Source organism: Rutidosis leptorrhynchoides, chromosome 3 (assembly GCF_046630445.1).
Source record: "Rutidosis leptorrhynchoides isolate AG116_Rl617_1_P2 chromosome 3, CSIRO_AGI_Rlap_v1, whole genome shotgun sequence".
Classification (NCBI taxonomy): domain Eukaryota; kingdom Viridiplantae; phylum Streptophyta; class Magnoliopsida; order Asterales; family Asteraceae; genus Rutidosis; species Rutidosis leptorrhynchoides.
The window spans coordinates 408,833,324-408,856,190 of record NC_092335.1 but is presented as its reverse complement, the minus strand read 5'-3'; the positions used below and the strand labels follow the sequence as shown (position 1 = coordinate 408,856,190).

General features: G+C 34.3%; 1 non-coding gene across 1 annotated transcript; it reads right to left on the bottom strand.

The window, feature by feature from the left end:
- Positions 1 to 21,117: 21,117 nt before the first annotated feature.
- LOC139903200 (small nucleolar RNA R71) lies at positions 21,118 to 21,224 on the bottom strand. The gene has a single exon (XR_011778040.1). It is a non-coding gene; the product is annotated as a small nucleolar RNA R71 (small nucleolar RNA).
- Between the last annotated feature and the right edge of the window lie 1,643 nt (positions 21,225 to 22,867).

Genomic DNA, 22,867 nt, shown 5'->3' with positions numbered 1-22,867 from the left:
ATGCTTTAAAAAGTCAACATAAAGTTGGTGAGATATATAGGTTTGATGCTAGCAGCGTTATAACTATGGACCACAAGATTTCATATATAAAAATATAATACACTCGCAAGTGTATGAAAAGCATTCCAAGCAGTGGGCACCCGGTAACTAGCCTTAACAAAAGTGTGTACCCCTGAGTTATAATAATATGTGCACCGAATCAAGTGCGTTCCGTTAACCTCGAAGTACTAAACACCCGTTCTTCTAGCTTAGTAGTAACTAGAAAAACATCTGGGTGGGGGTGTAAAACCCGATAGATCTATCTTTAGGATTCGCGCCTACCAGTTCATAAACCAATAGTTAAAGTTACCAAGCTAGGGGATTTTTGATTCAAACCCATGTAGAACGTAATTTTAGTCACTTGTGTCCATAACGTAAATCATTTATAAAAATAGCGCATGTATTCTCAGCCCAAAAATATTTAAAGTTTAAAAGGGGACTATATACTCACCTAATGTATTTTGTAGTAAAAATACATATAGCATCATTGAACACGTATAAGGTTGGCCTCGGATTCACGAACCTATATCATTTGTATATTTATTAATATATATGTAATCGTAATCGAGTAAGTTTATATATTTTTGTTATTAATAATATACTCTTTATATTATACCTTATATAGATATAGATAGTTTAATATATCTAAATTATATATCTTATATAATTATTATTTATCATTCTTTAGTATATTAATAATAAGAAAAATTTCTATATTAGGTTCATATATGATATCGATATATATTTATGTATTGATTGATACCAATATAATGATACATAATATTAATAGTATCGTAGTGTAGCTTTTCATAAAAATATTTACTTGTAATAATACTAAGAATAATAAGAGTGATAGTCGCAAAATTGATAGTAATATTGTTAATAATATTATTAATTTTAGTAGTAATATCTTAATGAGGATGTTATTTAAAAAAATTAATTTTAGTAAAAGTAATGGTTTTAATAAAAGCAATAAATAATATCAGAATAATGATAATAATAATATTACTTGTCATATAATAACAATAATAATAATAATTATAATATTAATAATTGAAATGATAATAAAAATATGAACTACCTTATATGAAAAGGCTTGTTAAAAAGAAATGCTTCATTAGGGGTTCGAACCCCCGACCCCTTACATACCCGTCAACCTTTTAAACCATCTGCGCTATTGTTTTATTTCTGATTTGTATACTAAACTAAACATCTTAACCCGTATTATTTATTCCCATATTCATCATCTTCATCACAAACACATCGACTATAAAAGTTCCAAAATCAAAGTAGCGAATTAGCAAATTCAATTAACACTTGTAATCTAATCAGGGAACTAGATTATTGCTCTTGAATGATTTGAAAACAACAAAAATAATTTAACCCAATGTTCTCCTGTCGCCGCTGAATAAAGGAAAAAAAAAAAAAATAGCCTTTCGAGTTTGGTCGCTTATTTACCTGAGGTTATAACATGAAATAATTTTTAAAACATTCATAGAAAGTTTCTAGATTATAAATCTTAACAGAAACATTAAAACAAAAGCGAATTTCTGTGATGAACTCGAAGGTTAACTTTTTAGATAAACAATTTGACTCCAAAATTAAAGCTCAGTATTAATAATTGGGATTTGAGGTTTTGAAGAAAGTTTACATAAACTAATCCTAACAGAATCATGTTTTTTTTACTTTTCGAAATAAAATTGGAATTTGAGTTTTTGATTTAAAGGAGCAGAAACAGGGTCGACGGGTTTGTTTCCTGTAATTTGGTTTGAGTTCCGGATACAAACTGGGATTAGTGGTGTGTATCTTGTTTTGTGATTCGTTGTTGAAGTAATATTGTAGTAGTACAGAGGTCTTGGATAGATTTATAGCAAAACCGAATTATATAGCAGAAAGAAAAAAGAAAAAAAAATAAAAAAAAAAATAAAAACAATAAAAGAAGACAATGACTCCCACTGTAACATCACGAGCAACACAGTATTAGAAAAAAAAAAAAAATAATACAGATAGGAATTCACACGTTTAATAACAGTTTTTATATATAGTTAACTGATTTGTTAAATAGTTAAATGTAAATCTATATATATCATTATCTCCTTATATCCATAATTATATCATTGTAAATATTAATTTTTTTTTACAAATTACTGTATATGCGTATATATATCTATCTGTTTAAAAAAAAATATACCTGAATTTATATTAATAATAAATAATAATAATAATATTATTAATAATGATAATTATATCCATAATTTTAGTAATTAATAGTTAATACTAGCTAAGTTAATAATAATACTAGTTAATTTAATAATAATAACAATTTTATTAATAAGAATAACAAATAATTAGTAATACAGATAATAGTAATAATAATAATACTAACACAATTTAAACATATCAAATTTTTATACATATTCATATTTAATATTTGAAGTAATAATATTACAAATATTAATATTAATATTATGAATGATATTCAAACTTGTCTTTCAATATATCATTATTTATTATTCAAATATTGTATTACGTGATGTCATTTACTGAGTAGTTAATATTTATATATTTTATGTATTTATTTACTAGAGATTTTATATAGTTTGATAATAACATATATATTTATACATGTATTTATTTTATCAATAATCTAATTATCCTAGTTATTACATTCCAATTAATTAAAGTATTATTTATTAAATCATAACATTATATATTCTTATATTTATGTTCATATACTATATATATACATATTTATTTACAAGTAATGGTTCGTGAATCGTCGTGAGCAGTCGAAAGGTAACTGGTAACATAAATATTGATTTTAACACTTTCGAGACTTAACATTACTTATTTTGCTTATCGTATCGGAAACATATAAAGCTTAAGGTTTAAATTTGGTCGGAAATTTCCAGGTCGTTACACTACACAATAATACCCGTGTATATTTATTATTACATCCGTGATATCTATTATTGAGATAGATATATACCCGTGACATATCTATCTATTTATAACCCTAATTTCATTTCATCAAAAATACATACGTACATATTCTTAACACCCACTACTATTCATCATCATCATCAAGCTTTTATTACTCAAGAACACCCTAAAAACTTGATGGATCATAAAATTGTTTACATATTCGGATTCCTCTCATCAAGCTCTACACATCCATACCAACAATTTCTTGATTTGAGTAAGTTTTAAAAACTCCAATTTTATAGTTTTCATATTTTGTTACATATTAGGGTAGATATAGTGTCTAGTGCTCAAGTCCTTGTATGTATGCATGATATTGTTCGTTAATTTGATCATTTGTTGACTTGTTGATGAATCACGAATTTGAATAGTATGTTACTGATATGAACATGATATTTTTAGTTTATGAAATACTTATAAATGAAATCCTTGTGAAAAACTATTAATTTTAGGCTCAAGAATCACTTGATTTCGTTTAGAATTGCTTCCGGTATGATTAATTGAAGTTTAACATGATATTACATGAAATCCGAATTGTTTTGCCATGTTTCTGGAATTTTAATTTTATTATCTGTAAATATAAGTATGTAGATGGATTACTATTGAAAAACTATTAATTTTAGGCTCAAGAATCAATTGATTTCGTTATCGTATGCTCATGATATGTTAAATTGAAGTTTTCATGTGATCTTGCTATGAATCCGAATTTTCTGAGATGAATGCTTTATGATTGAGTTTATGAACTGATGTTAGATGTATAGATAATTGAAAAACACCCAAGATAGACTTAAGATTCATGTTAATCGGATATGTAAAGCCCTTGTTATGATTAATTAAAGGTTTGTGATTTTGTTGCTTAAAAATTGATTTCGGTTTAAAAAGAATTCGTAATTGAAACTGAGAATTTGGAAAAGTATGTTATATATTCAGGTCTTGAGAGGTACATAGTTGTATTCCTTGCGAAAAAATATTTGGTTTTCATTTAGATATTGTCAAATTCCGATAAACGAGTCAAAATCTATGGCCAAATCAAAGTTACAAATTTATATTATGTAAAACCGAACAGAACAGTTGCCTCGTGATGCGTGCAACCCGATCTCAAATTTCTGGGTTCACGGTTGCGTGCGTATCGAAAAATTAATAAGTTTAGACTCCAGAAACGCGTCATTTGGATACTTTTTGGATTTGATATGATTTTTCAAAGTTTATACATTTTAGGTAAAAGTGCTGAAACGTTTCAGCATGTACAGCCTGGTACATTTTCAGTCACCCCGATCATTCTGTTTGGAGTTAGAGGTTGTGCTTTGGATATATTATAGTCGACTAAATTACGGAGATTTTGACGCGTATTTCAAGTCAAACGGACCTGTACTTATTTTTATAAAAATTTCAGAAGTTGACTGCATTTTTTTAAACTAAAAATGATGTGCAGTTGACTTTGTTGACCAAATGGGTTTAAAGTGTCAAAATGGGTAACGGGCACCGTGGACACGTCACATATATTGATTTAAGTAAGTTTTAAGATTATAATGTTTTAAAAATGAGTTTTGCCGAGTTTTGGTCAAAATGGGTATTTATGACTCATTTGGGCCATACGAGCCTACTTTGACCCATATGCAAAATTTTGAGAACCAAAGGTATGTAACACATCCCGTATATTGATTTAAATATGTTTGCAAGTTTTGGTGCTTTAAAAATGAGTTTGGGTCAAATTTGGTTTAAAGAAAGTTTTATGACTCATTCGGGTCAAACGTGCATAAATTGACCCATATGCATAATTTTGGAAAACGAAAGTCACCAACACATATAAAATGTCATTTTTGAGCTGTGACAAAAATTCGGAAAAGTCAGGTCAGCCGGATTCAAATTTGAATCGTCAACTGAAAATTTTAGTATTTTAACAAAATTGTCAAAATGACTCTCGGGCCTACTTTGAGGACTCGTAAGTTGAAATCAGTTAAGTTTAGATAAAAACTATTATTTGTTATTGAAAGTATTTGCGACAAGCTTTAAAACGATACATTATTTGTATAATATTACCTAGTTTAAACAGGTATAAGACAAGCGAGAAAATGGGCAATCGCTGCTGAATTTTGAACACTTGACCAAAAATTTTATCAGCATTTTATGTTTCGGGAGACTATTTTTGCGAGGTCATAACTTTAAAACCGTAACTCCGTTTTTGTCAAATAAATTGTCTATAGAAAGGTGGGATGACATACTTTTCAATGGTCACGACCTAAGGTATTATATCTAATTTGGTGGGACCCGAAATCAGCTGAAAAATACTAAAAAATACATATATGTATATAATATAAATGTTTCTAGGTAAAAATGAGTAACTTAAGTTTAACCTATGTTTGACTATTTGACCAACTTGTGTAATTTTATGCGGTTGTTGACTTGTGTTAACCATGTTGACTGTGTTTGACTTGCGTTTGACTTACATTTGACTTACTTTGACTTGCGTTGACTTTTGTTGACTTTTGCTAAATTTTGCTAAATTTATGAGTCGGACTTGAGCAATAGGACTATACGAACCCTATGGACCGACCTAGCTTATTAGACACTTATTGACCAACATATATTCTCTAGGTTAAGGTCTACGGTTACTTGCATTTCGATATTCGGTCACATCTCTGTGATTTATTTCTGAAGTTGTCAGGTGAGTTTCATTTGTCTTTTTACCCTTTGCATTTTTGGACTGAGAATACATGCGCAACTTTTATAACTGTTTTACGAAATAGACACAAGTAATCGAACTGCATTCTATGATAGAATTATCTAGGGTTGGGATTGATTATTATGGCACGTATTATCAATGGTTTATTTCGGTTAGAGTGAATGAGCTCCCGAGTTGAATGAATGGTTTTGTATTTTGGCACCGGTTGTCCTATATTTTATATACATGTGTTCAGCCGTGGGGGAGTAAAGACCGGCATAGAGGTTCTATATTTTGAAGGCACATGTATTCAGCCGTGGGGTGTAAGACCGGCACAGATGGTTACTAATATATTTTGGAATCCTCACTAGGTGTTCTTCATATGAATGATATTTTGTTTGTGCAGTTGGAATGGGACTTCTGCACGATTTTTATAATACTTAAAATCTTGTGGTCTATTAAAATGATGAAAATGAAATGATTACTATAAACTAATGAACTCACCAACCTTTTGGTTGACACTTTAAAGCATGTTGATTCTCAGGTATTGAAATGCTTCCGCTGTCTGCTTGCTATTTGCTCAAGGTGCTGCATGGAGTCTTTCATGCCATATTTTTTCAAAAAGACATTGCATTCAAAAATTATTGTTATAATCTATTAATAAATAATTTGACGATTTAGTCATTCTGTATAATTTGACATGTATATTTGGGAAATGTCTATATTTTTGGTAAACTTTATATGTATAGAAAGTATATCATTTAAAAATGAATGCAATGTTTATCAAAACGTATCATATAGAGGGGAAAACCTCGCTGTGGGACCAAATGTTGATGACTTCGTCCCTATGGATTGGGTCGGGTCGTCTCAAGGTTAACCAAGATCAGGCTTGTGTTAATTGTACCAACCCGCAACCCACTGAAGATTATCAAGTTGAGTACAAAAACCATGACGATTCAGTCTGTTACGTCCAATACCCAGCTCGTCCACCAAATCCCGGATTCAATCAACCACCTAGGGTTAATCAATTTCAGCGAAACAATCAACCTTTCCTCTATCGCTATCCACCTTATCCATCCCAGCAATCTCAATTGACCTACGATCAACCACTTCCACTCACTAGTCCCCCAGTTGAGGAAAATTCCCCTACCACCCAGATTACAAAAGCAGCTAACCCGACTTTTGGAGCTGATGATCAGTTAACTCAGTTCATTCAAGGACAACAACAGCTAAATCAGAGAACTGTAACCAGACAAGATCAGACGGAGATACTAATGAGAAATCAATTGGCTCTACTCAAAAGTTTGGAAACGCAGCTCGGACAGTTATCACAACGCCTTGAAACCCGACCACAGGGAAGATTGCCAAGTAATACTATCCAGAATCCCCACATAGAAAAAGCAAAGCAAATGGATTCCGTAATCCCAGAGGAAGAACCAAGGAGAAGATCAGCTAGGCTCAAGAACAAATCAACATATACTTAGAAGCTGACTCCTGAAACTTCAGTTCGCATACCTTATCCTGGAAGGCTACAAGAAGAACCATCCAAGCTTGATTCCTTCAAACTTGATGGAAGATTCTTGGACACCATGTCCAAAGTTCCCAACCAGAAGAGATACATCCGAAGGCTTCTTTCTACAAAGGAGAGGATACCAGACTCTAACAAAATTCCACTGAATGAAGAATGCTCTGCATTCCTCAGAAACTCTCTACCACCAAAGCTAGGAGATACGAGCCGATTCATTTTCCCGTGTTCAATCTACCAATCTGGAACCATTCATGCGGTAGCAGATTTAGGAGCAAGTATCAACCTAATCCCCTACTCTCTCTACAAGAGATTAGAGTTAGGAGACTTGTCACCAACCAAAATGACAATCCAACTTGCCGATCATACAATTCGATATCCTAAGGGCATAGTTGAGAACGTCTTGGTGAAAGTCGACAAATTCTTGTATCCTACGGATTTCGTACTGATGGATATCAAGGAAGACCTACACACCCCAATAATGTTAGGAAGACCTTTCATGAATACGGCTAGGACTGTCATTGATGTGTACAATCAAACCATGATCTTACGATCATATGGGGAGACCGTTACCTTCAAAATTGACCGACCAACCGATCTTTCTGGACAGGCAGAGATGTTTGCTATTTCCACTAGATGGATCACTTCCGATGACGAGTCACCACCAGCCGATAATATCGAAATGGGTGTCGAATCACAGTCTGTAAACGACCCAGAAATGGAAGAAGAGGATCCCAGCGAAGAAATAGAGGAAGAGGAAGAATCTAAGGAGGAAGAGGAAATGGAAGACGTAAAAGAAACTGCGACAGTACCCGTTCCAAGCACTGAGCATCATGAAGAAATAATGAGGCTTGAGACAGAAGATCACAGTTTAATTATTCGCTTCAAGAAGAAGACCGACAAGGCTGAGGTTAAGGATATAGAAATTGATCCTGTTAGTATCAAAGTGGAGAATCAGAATACTGAAGAAACCAGTTCATCAGAGCAAGATACCGATGATGATGAGGAAGAGCATCATGAAGACATTCTGACTAACTCACACTCTCCAACCGAATCAGATCAAGGGGAGCCGGACACTTCTTCAGATCGAATTCCAGTTATATCCACACACGCAGACATGATCACCTTCATCAATGATACTGATGAATTTGAAGACATTCTCGAAGCCATCCGAAAGTCAACCATTGACTTTTTGCTACGCTTAACAGAACGAATTATGGCTATCAGAGAAGAGCACCACCTCTATCTCCGAAGAGAAGAAAATGATGTTGAAATCCTAGAAGAATGCATTCAAGACTTTATCAATTCTCTTCACGATCATATCTATCACGAAGAAAGGCAACGAGAGCATAATTTAGTAGTTCGCACTATTCTTGAGACAAGATTCTGTTGAGATCAGAAGATCATTTACTCTAGGGTTTATAACGCCTTAGCCGGATCTGCACTTCCGTTCTCACGAAACCAACGAGCACTACTGACTCTCATCCGGAAGCATATGGATCTTTCCACCGGCCGCCCAACTTATCACTCTGATTTACAGATGATCGAGGATATTACTCTGATTTGCAGATGATCGAGGATATTCACAGTCTTTTCGCCCTTCTGGATAGAGATAATTTCGAAAGCACACCAGACAGACTAGTGATTTACGTAACAATTGATCACCATGCTGATCTGATTATCAAAGAGTTACAAGACGCTGTTATGGAGGAAGCAAGGCGAAACAATCCATTCTCTCATCTTGAACCAGATCGAGTCAACATTGCCACCTATGTTACGAAGCAGCTATCACGTATCTTTCACGAGTCCACAGATCCTAGTTTCACATTTAAAGCTGGATGTCGGGAGATATACTCAAAGACGGTGAAATTAATACTCGAATCAGGATTGCTGTTCACTTCTTTCCAGATTCGTCTCTTAACTAATTTGTGCAAAGCTAGCGACTCCTACTGTGGAGATCACCGTTCCGAAGACTTCAAAATTCTAAAGATACAGTTTCTGACATTATTTGAAGACCTCCGAAATGAGCATCCCATCAGAGAAATCATCAACACCAGCACTTCTTCTATGATTGACATTCATGGGTCAACCAGCAGGGTTGTGGATCATATTCTCATCGGACTTCAAGACTTATCAAGAGCCGAAACTGCACACTACTTATCTTTCAGAAGATCTTCAAGAGAAGTAACGGACTTGTTACCACTATTGGTCCGACACTTTCTCAGGACTTATCCACCAAGACTTACATTCCCTCGAGAAGACCAAGATCACAACCATCAGCGAGGAATGTTTGCTTTTTGAAGCATCACTACGGTTGAGCCAACGACCTTAAACAAAAGCGCTTCTCGGGAGGCAACCCGTGCAATAAAGTAAGAGTAGAAGAATAAAGGATGACAAATGAGCCGATAAAGAAGCAAGAAAACTAGCCGCATCTGCTAGGGGTATTTCTTTCTTTTCGCTACTAGCTCAAGATTCAAAATATGCCACATCCTATCTTATCACTAAGTGTGGGATAACACCCAAATCAAAACACTAGACAAATACTCCAAAATCTTCAACTAAATCTCCTAAGTGTGGGATACACTAGGAACATTGAGGACAATGTTCGTCTAAGTGTGGGATGTTGGTATCTTTTTATGATGTATTATAATAAACCATTACGAAGATTCCAAGTCCTTAAGCCAAATTCCAAAATTTTTGCAAAAAAAAAACCCTTTTCGAAAGAGTATTTTTGAAAACCTAAAACGTTTGTTAATAAAAATAAGGCTTAAGTAAGGTGGAATTCTTGTTAGATTGAAATCTCTAATAGAGCATTGCATGACTAAGGCATTATCGACCTAAATTGGTTATGGTAAGGTACCCCAAATAAGACCAGCATTCATCTTTAATGCTTCACTATTTTCCGTTGAGAGTGCCGATGTATGTGCTCAGAATCAGAACTTGCTTTAGATCTACATATCCAAGCAGCTAAACGCGATTCGGTTGTACTCAAATAGCTACCCATTTGTCATACATAAACCTTCCACACCTCCACTACTTCTACTCCACCACCACATCCATATCACCTTTACTATTTACTCGAAAACTCCAGAAAATGAGATTCATTCCGAAAACCCGATGTTATAAACCTCTCAAGTATCATGGCAAAGGTCTTGAAAAAGTTTACAGGCAAAAAGTTTCTCGAGATGAAGTCTCCAAAAAAAAAAAAAAAAAAATTTGATGATATTTTCAAGTTCTGAAAAAAGGAGCAGAACTAAATAAGAGAAATACCGAAGAAGAACTCGACCGAAAATGATTATCAAATGAAGAAAAAGTTCAGAAGTGCTTCTTAAAATACTTCAGCACTCCTACCTATCTGAATAAAAGTCTGTATAAAGACTACACTACCCTTTTCTCACCTTTCAAAAACAACTTCACTACCACTCCAAAATTCCTTCTCCATCATTGACAAATGACCTATAAAGCTGAGATTACTACCGTTCTCGCATTAGCAGCAAGGATTTGAGTCTTTATCAAGCCTATGACGATGGGTACAGCATGACTGGCTATGAGCGTACTTCATTTCTTAGATCTATAGGGAACCCTAAACACTTGAGTGATTTGAGTGACCCGTGAAAGCTAGCCTATGTCATGTAACCTCCTCGTATGCTTGCAGAGATAATTTCAATCCTAACATATATGACTCGCCTTATCTTTTTGCTCTTATAATAAAAGCAAACTGCTTAGGCTATTAGAAAAGAAATACCGAAAAGATTCTTAAGAATGAGAGTTTGCTTGAGGACAAGCAAAGTCTAAGTGTGGGATATTTGATATCGGCTAAAAAGTCACGTTTTCACCCCGGTATTAAGTCCCAAAAACAAGAAAGATTCGAACTTTATCAGCAAAATACCCACTTCGTCGGCTAGAATTGAAGAACAAGTAATTATGAAGGCGGTGCAAAAAGAATCAAGAGAATTGGAGCTAAAACGAAGATTCTAGAGCGAAAACGGTGAAAGACAAGAAATCAAGTTACGATCCAGGGAATCAAGGCTGACCAGCACACTATACGGCTTGCCATACGGCCTACCATACGGCCTGCCTATATGGATACGGCCTGCGAGATACGCCCCACCAAGTGCCTTCACCATACGGCCTGCCAGCAATACGGCCTGCCATCCGGCCTGCCATACGGCCTGCCTGCCGTATTTTGGTATTTTCCTAGTTTATTTAATGGGTCTTTGTCATTCATTCCAAAACACACTTCAATTCACTTCTTTCTCTCTCTTGTACAATACTACCTCCGTCTCATTCCAATAGGGCAGTATTCCATTTTGGGCTGTCCCATTCTGATAGTCCACTTCCATAAATAGAAAGGAAAGATGATATTTCATTGGTGGATCTAGAGAGAGAAGATATTTCATTGGTGGAGAAATGAAGTTAGTGGGATTTTCTAAAACTGTGTGTTTTTTATCTGTGGACTATTGGAATGAGACGGAGGCAGTATTAGTCATACTCTCAAGGCCTTCGACTCCGTGCGGGAAACCTAGTACCCAGAGAAGAACGCTGAAGATTGTATTAGGAGCGGTCTGGAGTCTTGAATTTGTCACTTTTGTATTCGGAACTCGTTTAATCTACTGGTACCTCTATCCTTTATCTTATATAATGTTTTATTATATTGTTGCCATGATTAGCGAGTAGTTATCTTTAGTGTATGCTATGATGTAAGCAGTTATAATGCCGAAATGATATTATGGTTTGTGTATGCTGTCGAAATGCTTTCCGATTATGCTTTAAACTCAATCGATTTTCCAACTAATAGAACGTAGTTATAGGCTCTGTTATTAGGAAGTCGCGAACCCCGATCCAGAGTACACTATCTATGTCATTCCTTGGTAAGAGAAGTCTATCGAATACAACGTGAGATCGACTGAGGCACACCGGTTGTAGTAAGTCTATCAAGCTTTGGATTTCGACTGAGGACTCTTTCATAGTGAAACATCTAACTAGACCCCTAGTACATTGTCGGTCCCAGACCATGCTAGTGTAGTCACCAAGCATATAAACTTCGTACGTGCACGCTGAAGCACAGCGGTTGTTGTAAGCTGTACCTCTGCTAAGTAAGGCCATGGAACACGGTTAGTGTTGACTAGTACACTGCACCGTAACGCGGTCTTAAGCATTGCACCCCGCTTGAGGGATTCTTAGTTAATTAAGGAACTGTTTGTTTAGACACATAAAGGATTGGACCGTTAGGATAACCGAACGTGTTCATGGAAGTCATCTTGACTTGGCCATGGTGTTCTTTATGGTTAAACTCTTTTTATGGGCCTAACTATCTTTTACCAATCATTAACGAAAGCATTGAAACGCATCACGTCTCTCGGATATGGTAAACCATGTATTCTATTATGCTTAAGAAAGTTTAAACCATTTTGGAATGTTAATACGTCACCCAACCGAGTCGCTCAATTGGATGAGCCGTCTGAACGTGTATGCCTGTAGTCAGACTGCACGGGCGTCGGGGGTAAGGGACGTTGATGTCTATTTAGAATCTTCAAGCCTAACACAGTACCCAGTGACATGTCTTATGACAGGGGCGTTTAGGACCAGTGTAATGAATACAAGGCCTCTGCCTATTCACGTGCCAGCATTCCATAATCTCGGCAGAATAATTGATGAAATCATAGTATGCGCTTACTTTAACCTTATCTGAATTACAAATTTTATCGCATTTACTTTATCTATCTTATAAATTAGAAAATCTCAAAATAAATATTCACTACTCCCTAACTATCTTAGGCTAAAATATAGGTTCGATGTTACTGATATCTCAACAATACGACTCTAGGTCATACTTCCCTTACTTATAAGGAGTAGTAAGATTTAGGCCCCGCTAAAAATAAATTTAAAACTGTACCCTCTCCCACGAGTGGCTGATCCTGGTGAGCCGTGGCCTAACGACACCGCGAAATAAAAACCGTCCGTTTTGGCCATATCAGCCATCCTCGCACGCAGCGATCAGACGCATACTCCAATATAAACAGAAAAGGATAATATAATATAGGGATGCGAAACCTCCAAGACTTCAAGGCCCATCCCTCACTATCAAATAACAGGCCACTTAAGGATGGATGAATAGTATCCATCCAGGGTAGCTTAACAAACTCAATCGAGTTTGTCAGTAATTATCTCCTGCGCGGAGATGGTAGGATCGTTAACGAGAAATTGAAGACGGGGGATCGAGATTTGTTGAAGTTGGGAACAAGATTCCTCACATTTTTCCTTGGCTCCATCGATGAGCAACTCGGAAATATTGGGGGGAATCAAGGGGGGTACGGACATTTCCCGACAAATGACATTCCAGAAAAGGGTGCGCTCATAGGCGCGAGCAGCAACCATAGCTGCGCCAAAACGCTGCTCCACTGCTTTGCAGTCAAGCGCATGTTGGACTATTATTGGAAGGCCCTGACGGAGAATTTCATATTGCGCCTTTATAGCACCATGCTTGGCACCCCATGATTCTTGGGCTGAGATCCAGTCGCTAAAGATTTCATTTAAAAACACAACATGGCCCTCTGCTTCTTTCAGTTTTGCAGAAAGAGATGTAATCTCGGACTCCATAAACCTCTTTTCTGCATCATGCTGATCTTATTCCTGTTGCCTTTTAAACATCATAACATTGATCCGCTCTTCTGCTTGCACATGCGCGGTTACCGCAACAGCAAGCTGGGCAGTTAGTTTTGCATTTTCCTGTTGCAAGGCATGTTTCTTGGAAGCCTCTGTCGGTGACGGTGGTGGTGGATGAGCGAGCGCAGCAGATTTGAGTTGCAAACAGTTGAGGTCCTTGGCAAAGTTGAACTGTGTCAATTATGTGTCAATATAAAGTTCCTCGGAGGGTGAAAGTGCAGAAAACTTTTGCATCAATTGCTGAGGGGCACATGATTGTAAAAAAGAAAATTGTTGTGCAAACACTGGAGGAGGAACCTTCATGAACTCACTGGCATTCGGAATCTGTAAAGACAAATCATCTGGATTTGGGCACATGCGTTTGGAAGGATGAGCTACACCACTTGGACCTGCAAAAAGATAAACATGGCGTATAAAAACATAACGTCGATATTCAAATGACAAATCCGTCGGCTGAAATTAGTACCTTCGTCATGTAACCTTTTCTGGTCACTGATCCCTAGCACCGGGAGTTTGGTATAGTGAAGGTCGTGTGTCTGAATGACTAATCGGTGAACTCGAAGGGTTACTGGAATCAGTGGTTGGATTGGGTGCATACGATTCCAACTTCATCTACAATGACAAAAATCAAAACAACAAATGAGTGATGAATAAAAATTGTAACTAGGGTTACATAGTGTAAATGCAAAGTATAAGAGTACGAGATATACCCTATTTAGTTTTTTTGCAGAGAAGATGAAAAGGGTTGAATGATTTAAAAAGGAAAAGATTGTGAGATACGAAAAAGCCAAAAGGCAATTTATAGAGAAAATACGTGAGTCGAAAAGTAACAAGGGTATAATGATAGCCGTACACGTGTATCAATCTTAAGCTAAAATACTTTGTTAAGAGGTCAGGTGCACGTTAGCATCAACAGGCGGTTGCATAATTACAATCATTACCTTTTCGGTATACAGTGACAGTTGTCACCTCGGGTGCAGGAAATGCAGCCGAAAAGACAGTTTAGTGACTGCATGCATACATTGTATTTAATGCTAATACAGTATCCGGTTACGCATATATATTTAAATAACTTCATGCACTGTCCGGTTACATTTGAAATCCAACTAGGATTTGTATTGGAACTATTAAGCATGCTAATTTGGTTCAAAGGTGTTGTTAAGGTTCATTATGTGTACATTTCTTCTTCTTAGTTCGATGTCATACACTAATTTTCATTGTATATAACATCGAACTGGGGGACTTAATGATACGCATATCCGCAAGACTATGTAGATTGCACATCTAAAGCCCTAGAGCACACGTGAGTTGCCATTATTTGACACGGGTATAACCGCATCTCGTGCGCCTATACCATCTGATGCGAGTTTCGTATACTTGCATAAGGGTTCAGTACATTCTAGAAGAATGTACGGTATAATCAATTTGGATTCTTTTCCTTAAATAACGAAAGTTAGTTGGGATAAGATTGCATTTAACGAGGGAATAGATTCTACCGAAACCCTAATTCATGAGCCTATAAATACATAGCTCATAAACCCTAAAAGGGACATTCATTCGTTTTTCTCATACGTAAACCACAACATACAAATCTTCGTCGTACGAGCAAAGCTTCATATGATCTCTAAGACTTTAAGGTGAAATGTCCCGTTCATATTGATTATAATTAATTGATTTCGTCACGAGGTTTTGACCTCTATATGAGACGTTTTTCAAAGACTGCATTCATTTTTAAAACAACCATAACCTTTATTTTATCAATAAAGGTTTAAAAAGCATTACGTAGATTATCAAATAATGATAATCTAAAATATACCGTTTACACACGACCATTACATAATGGTTTACAATATGAATATATTACATCAAAAATAAGTTTCTTGAATGCAGTTTTACATAATATCATACAAGCATGGACTCCAAATCTTGTCCTTATTTTAGTATGCAACAGCGGAAGCTCTTAATAATCACCTGAGAATAAACATGCTTAAAACGTCAACAAAAATGTTGGTGATTTATAGGTTTAACCTATATATTATCAAATCATAATAATAGACCACAAGATTTCATATTTCAATACACATCCCATACATAGAGATAAAAATCATTCATATGGTGAACACCTGGTAACCGACATTAACAAGATGCATATAAGAATATCCCCATCATTCCGGGACATCCATCGGACATGATATAAAAACTCGAAGTACTAAAGCATCCGCTACAACGGATGGGGTTTGTTGAGCCCAATAGATCTATCTTTAGGATTCGCGTCAATTAGTAGACTGGTTTACTAATTCTTAGGTTACCAAGTAAAAAGGGGCATATTCGGCTTCGATCGTTCAACCATAGAAAGTAGTTTCATGTACTTGTGTCTATTTTGTAATACATTTAAAAAGCTGCATGTATTCTCATCTCAAAAATATTAGATTTTAAAAGTGGGAATATAACTCACTTTCACAGATTTTTACTTCGTCGGGAAGTAAGACTTGGCCACTGGTCGATTCACGAACCTATAAAAAAATATGTACATATATATCAAAGTATGTTCAAAATATATTTACAACATTTCTAATACATTTTAATGTTTTAAGTTTATTAAGTCAGCTGTCCTCGTTAGTAACCTACAACTAGTTATCCATAGTTAGATGTACAGAAATAAATTGATATATATTATCTTGACCCAATCCACGACCCAGTGTATACACGTCTCAGGCTAGATCACAACTCAAAGTATATATATATTTGGAATCAACCTCAACCCTGTATAGCTAACTCCAACATTACTGCATATAGAGTGTCTATGGTTGTTCCAAATAATATATAGATGGATCGATATGATATGTCAAAACATTTGCATACGTGTCTATGGTATCCCAAGATTACATAATATATTAGAATATATGTATTATACAATATAAGTTAGCTAGGATATGATTAATATAGATTTGTTACCAATTTTCACGTAGCTACAACAAGTAAAAATATCCAATCTTGTTTTACCCATAACTTCTTCGTTTTAAATCCATTTTGAGTGAATCCAATTGCTATGGTTTCATATTGAACTTAAGTTTATGAATATATACACAATAATTATAAGTTTATAGTCGAAAATATAGGTTACAAGTCGTTTTTGTAAAGGTAGTTATTTCAGTCGAAAGAACGACGTCTAGATGACCATTTTGGAAAACATACTTCCACTATGAGTTTAATCATGATTTTTGGATATATTTTCATGTTCATAAGAAAAATCATTTTCTCAGAAGAACAACTTTAGTTTATCATAGTTTTTAATTAACTAACCCAAAACAGCCCGCGGTGTTACTACGACGGCGTATATCCAGTTTTACGGTGTTTTTCGTGTTTTCTGATTTTAAATCATTTAGTTAGCATATCATATAGATATAGAACATGTGTATAGTTGATTTTAAAAGTCAAGTTAGAAGGATTAACTTTTTTTTGCGAACAAGTTTAGAATTAACTAAACTATGTTCTAGTGATTTCAAGTTTAAACCTTCGAATAAGGTAGTTTTATATATATGAATCGAATGATGTTATGAACATCATTACTACCTCAGGTTTTGTGGATAAACCTACTGGAAATGAGAAAAATAGATCTAGCTTCAAAGAATCCTTGGATGGCTTGAAAGTTCTTGAAGCAGAATCATGACACGAAAACAAGTTCAAGTAAGATTTCCACTCGAAATAAGATTATTATAGTTATAGAAATTGAATCAAAGTTTGAATATGAGTATTACCTTGTATTAGAAAGATATCTTACTATAATTAAGAAATATTTCTTGAGGTTGGATGATCACTTTACAAGATTGGAAGTAAGCTAGCAAACTTGGAAGTATTCTTGATTTTATGAAACTAGAACTTATAGAATTTATGAAGAACACTTAGAACTTGAAGCTAGGACTTGAGAGAGATCAATTTGATGAAGAAAATTGAAGAATGAAAGTGTTTGTAGGTGTTTTTGGTCGTTGGTATATGGATTAGATATAAAGGATGTGTAATTTTGTTTACATGTAAATAAGTCATGAATGATTACTAATATTTTTGTAATTTTATGAGATATTTCATGCTAGTTACCAAATGATGGTTCCCACATGTGTTAGGTGACTCACATGGGCTACTAAGAGCTGATAATTAGAGTGTATATACCAATAGTACATACATCTAAAAGCTATGTATTGTACGAGTACGAATACGGGTGCATACGAGTAGAATTGTTGATGAAACTGAACGAGGATGTAATTGTAAGCATTTTTGTTAAGTAGAAGTATTTTTATAAGTGTCTTGAAGTCTTTCAAAAGTGTATGAATACATATTAAAACACTACATGTATATACATTTTAACTGAATCGTTAAGTCATCGTTAGTCGTTAAATGTAAATGTTGTTTTGAAACCTTTAGGTTAACGATCTTGTTAAATATTGTTAACCCATTATTTATTATATCTAAAGAGATGTTAAATTATTACATTATCATGATATTATGATATATTGATATATCTTAGTATGATATATATACAGTTAAATATTGTTACAACGATAATCGTTACATATATGTCTCGTTTCGAAATCATTAAGTTAGTAGTCTTGTTTTTACATATGCAGTTCATTGTTAATACACTTAATGACATGTTTACTTATAATTTATCATGATTAAACATAGTGTATCAATATCTTAATATGATTCATAAGTATTTAGTAAGACGTTGTTATAACGATAATCGTTATATATATCGTTTCGAGTTTCTTAATTCAATAAACTCAATTTTATGTATATAACTCATTGTTAAAATACCTAATGAGATACTTACTTATCATAATATCATGTTAACTATATATATAATCATATATATGTCATCTTATAGTTTTTACAAGTTTTAACGTTCGTGAATCACCGGTCAACTTGGGTGGTCAATTGTCTATATGAAACCTATTTAAATTAATCAAGTCTTAACAAGTTTGATTGCTTAACATGTTGGAAACACTTAATCATGTAAATAACAATTACATTTAATATATATAAACATGGAAAAGTTCGGGTCACTACATCAGGTATGTCTCAAACTATAAAACCTTCATGTCTTTGGGCCACTCAACCTCGTATGCTAGGTTGTTGGTGGACTCTCAAATCGGCCACCCTGTCGGAATCGAAACGATACCGATGTGGGTTATCCATGACTAAGTGTCGGAGATCCGAATGTTGTTAGTCCTTAAACCCTACTATGCACTCAAGCGTAAGTTCACATTGACCTCGTGAAAATATGCTTGATCAGCTATATTTTTATCTCTAAAAATATTTTGTATTTATTATAAGTGTTAATATATATATATAAAATATATATATATATATATATATATATATATATATATATAAAATATAAAAATATATATTTATATCTATATATAAGTGTTTAAAAATATATATTTATTATTTTTAAGAATTTTATTTATAAAATATAAAAATATTTCTATTTTAATTTTTTAACATATAAGTTTTTTTATATAAATATTTTATATAAATTAAAATCAGAAAAAAATTTATTAATATTAATAAAATTAAAATTTGGGCCGAGTCTGTTAAAAGCCCTAATCATTTCGGGACTTCCTGTCCATGCGACCGCATGAACCCGAGTACCAAAAATCATGCGATCGCATGAGTGCTATAACTGACGAAACATAGTACGCATTAATTACGCAGTTAGGGTTTTATATTAATTATTATTATTATTAAACCTAATTAGGGTTTTTAGTTAATTAATATATATTTATTTCTAGTTTTAATATATAATTTGTAATATTAAGTTTAATTATTATTAGTAATTATATAAATTAATATTTTTATAAAATAATAATATAAATATAATATTTTTATAAAATTTGTATTTTTATAGTTTATTTCATAATATTTGTCGTTCGCAATTAGTTTTAAACTTAGTTTTTGCCTTAGTTATTTTATATTTCTAGATTTTTAGGCTTTGCCGTAAAATCCCTTAAGTGCTTTTTTTAAATTAAGATTTAGGCGTTTTAGAATTTTGCGACGCCGTTTATATATTTTAGTGCCTAAATTAAGTTTATTTCCGTTTTTGAAATAGAATTTCTTTTAAGCCTTAATACCTTTAGGCGCAACTTTTTAGATTTAGTTTTAGACTTTTAAGTTTCGACGCTTTACTTTCTTATTATTATTTTTCGACTTTTTGTTTTTCGATGTTTGTTTTTCGACTCTTATTTTGCGACGCGCTTTTTCTTTCTCATTTCTACGCTCTAGTTTTTAGGACATAGATTTTTATCTTCTTTAAAATTTCGACGAAATATTATTTTAAGCGGTTAAATTGATAGACATCCAAAATTTTCTGGTTCGTAGTAATAGTTGGATTTGTTAGTGGCGAGTTGTGGATTTCCGATTTAAAGGGTTCTGGCTACCTGCTGCATCTATTGGCTATTCGAAATGTGGGCAAAATCAGAAAAGTCTATTAATTTGATAACTTATATATTTTTTATATTTATAACTAATAGGATATTCATTGAATGCACCGAGCAAAACGTTCACCACCTTTCATACGTTCACCTCCTATAACTCGATCAAGACATCTAGCCAATATTGTCGCCATTGATTTTTCTTTAGAATCATCATCTAGTTGAACGAGTACTCCAATTCAAATTTCCAATAATCCATTCTTTGAGCCCGACTTCACAATTGAGAACTCGGAGGATATTCGAGGACAATTCAGAGATCCTGAATCACTAATCATTCCTCCTGAACCACAAATTATTCATCCGAAGATTATCGAGGAAGAAACCGTTAAATCAGAATCTTCTAGTGATTCAGATTCAATAAAATCAGATATGGCAGAAACGGAAGCTCAAAGTATGGAAGACCGAATGAGAGCCACACACACGGCCAAGGTCATGCCATTACTCAACCAGACATTAATGCGCCAGATTATGAAATCAAAGGACAAATCCTACACATGGCAACTAATCAATGCCAACTTAGTGGTACGCCAAAAGAAGATCCAAACAAACATCTTCGAACCTTTAATAGGATTTGTACTCTATTTAAAATCAGAGAAGTTGAGGATGAACAGATCTATCTCATGTTGTTTCCCTGGACTTTAAATGGAGAAGCCAAAGATTGGTTAGAATCGTTACCCGAAGGAGCGATTGATACATGAGATGTTTTAGTTGAGAAATTTCTTAAAAGATTCTTTCCGGCATCTAAAGCCGTGAGACTTCAAGGAGAAATTGTTACGTTCGCACAAAAGCCAAATGAAACATTATATGAAGCGTTGACAAGATTCGAAAAGTTGTTGAGAGGATGTCCTCAACACGGTTTAGACACTTATCAAATAGTGTAAATATTCTACCAAGGTGTCGACGTTGCTACATGAAAAGACATCGACACAGCAGCTGGTGGTTCCATTATGAAGAAAACCGTAACTGAAGCTCACAAAATTATTGATAACACAGCCTCCCACTCACATGAGTGGCATCAAGAAAAAGATATTTTTCATTCATCTAAAGCGGCTAGAGCCGATTCTAGCCATGACTTTGATTCCATTTCCGCAAAGATAGATGCTTTCGAGAGACGAATGGAAAAGATGACAAAAGATATTCACGCAATACGTATTAGTTGTGAGCAGTGTGGAGGACCACATTTGATAAAAGATTTTCTCAGTGTTGAACAAACAATGGAACAAAGGGAGAATGTTTCATACATGAACCAAAGGCCGGGAAATAATTATCAAAATAATTATCAACCGCCAAGGCCAAACTATAATTGAAACATTCCATACAATTCAAATGCTCAGCACAACAACCAACAAGGTCCTAGCAATCAACAAGTATATAACAATACTTACAATCAGCAAAGACCTGGTTATTTTAATAAACCACCACAAACCGATGATAAAAAGCCAAATTTAGAAGATATGATGTTGAAGCTAGTTGAATCTCAAACTCAATTTTTCACATCTCAGAAACAAACTAATGAACAAAATGCTTAAGCATTTAGAAATCAACAAGCTTCTATCCAAAATCTGGAACAAGAAGTGAGTAACCTAGCAAGGTTAATTGGTGAAAGAAAACCGGGGAGTCTACCTAGCGATACAAATGCTAACCCCCGAAATGAAACAGCTAAAGCCATTACCACAAGAAGTGGTATTACACTTAAACCACCTGAAATGCCTGTAATTTCTGATGACTCTATTCCTACTACACATGCACCACAGCCTGAGCAAGAGAAGGAAACATAACCGGTAGTTTAAAAGGTTAAGGAAGATAACACAGTTAAGACAAAGCCTTATGTTAAACCATACCAACCACCGCTTCCTTACCCGAGTAAAATGAAAAAAGAAAGACTTAAGCCGAGCAATCCAAATTCTTGGATATGTTTAAACAAATAAATGTAAATCTTCCTTTCATTGATGTGATTTCAGGAATGCCAAGATATGCTAAATTCCTGAAAGAGCTAATCGTAAATAGAAGAAAAATGGAAGAACTCTCAGCTGTTACAATGAATGCTAATTGTTCTGCAGTGCTGTTGAATAAGATACCAGAAAAATTATCAGATCCATGAAGTTTCACAATTACATGTTTTCTGGGTAGTCTTAGTTCAATAGAAGTATTGGCAGACTTAGGTGCTAGTATAAATTTAATGCCGTATTCACTATACGCTAAACTAGACCTTGGAAAATTGAATCCAACACGAATAAGTATACAACTAGCCGATCGATCAATAAAATATCCTAGAGGGATAATGGATGTAGCGACCCGACAAAATCATCATTGACGGCGCCGTTAACTTAGGTCCCGTTGCGTGGTCATAGTCCCTAAATGAGACACGTTTGACCAAAATTATGTCGCATTCATTTCAAACGTACAAGACTTGCAAAGTTTAGTTTACTAAACGGTTCGACAACAAGTTTAAGTTTACAAAAGTTATAAAGTATAAATGAAATAACTTGCGACATAATTAGT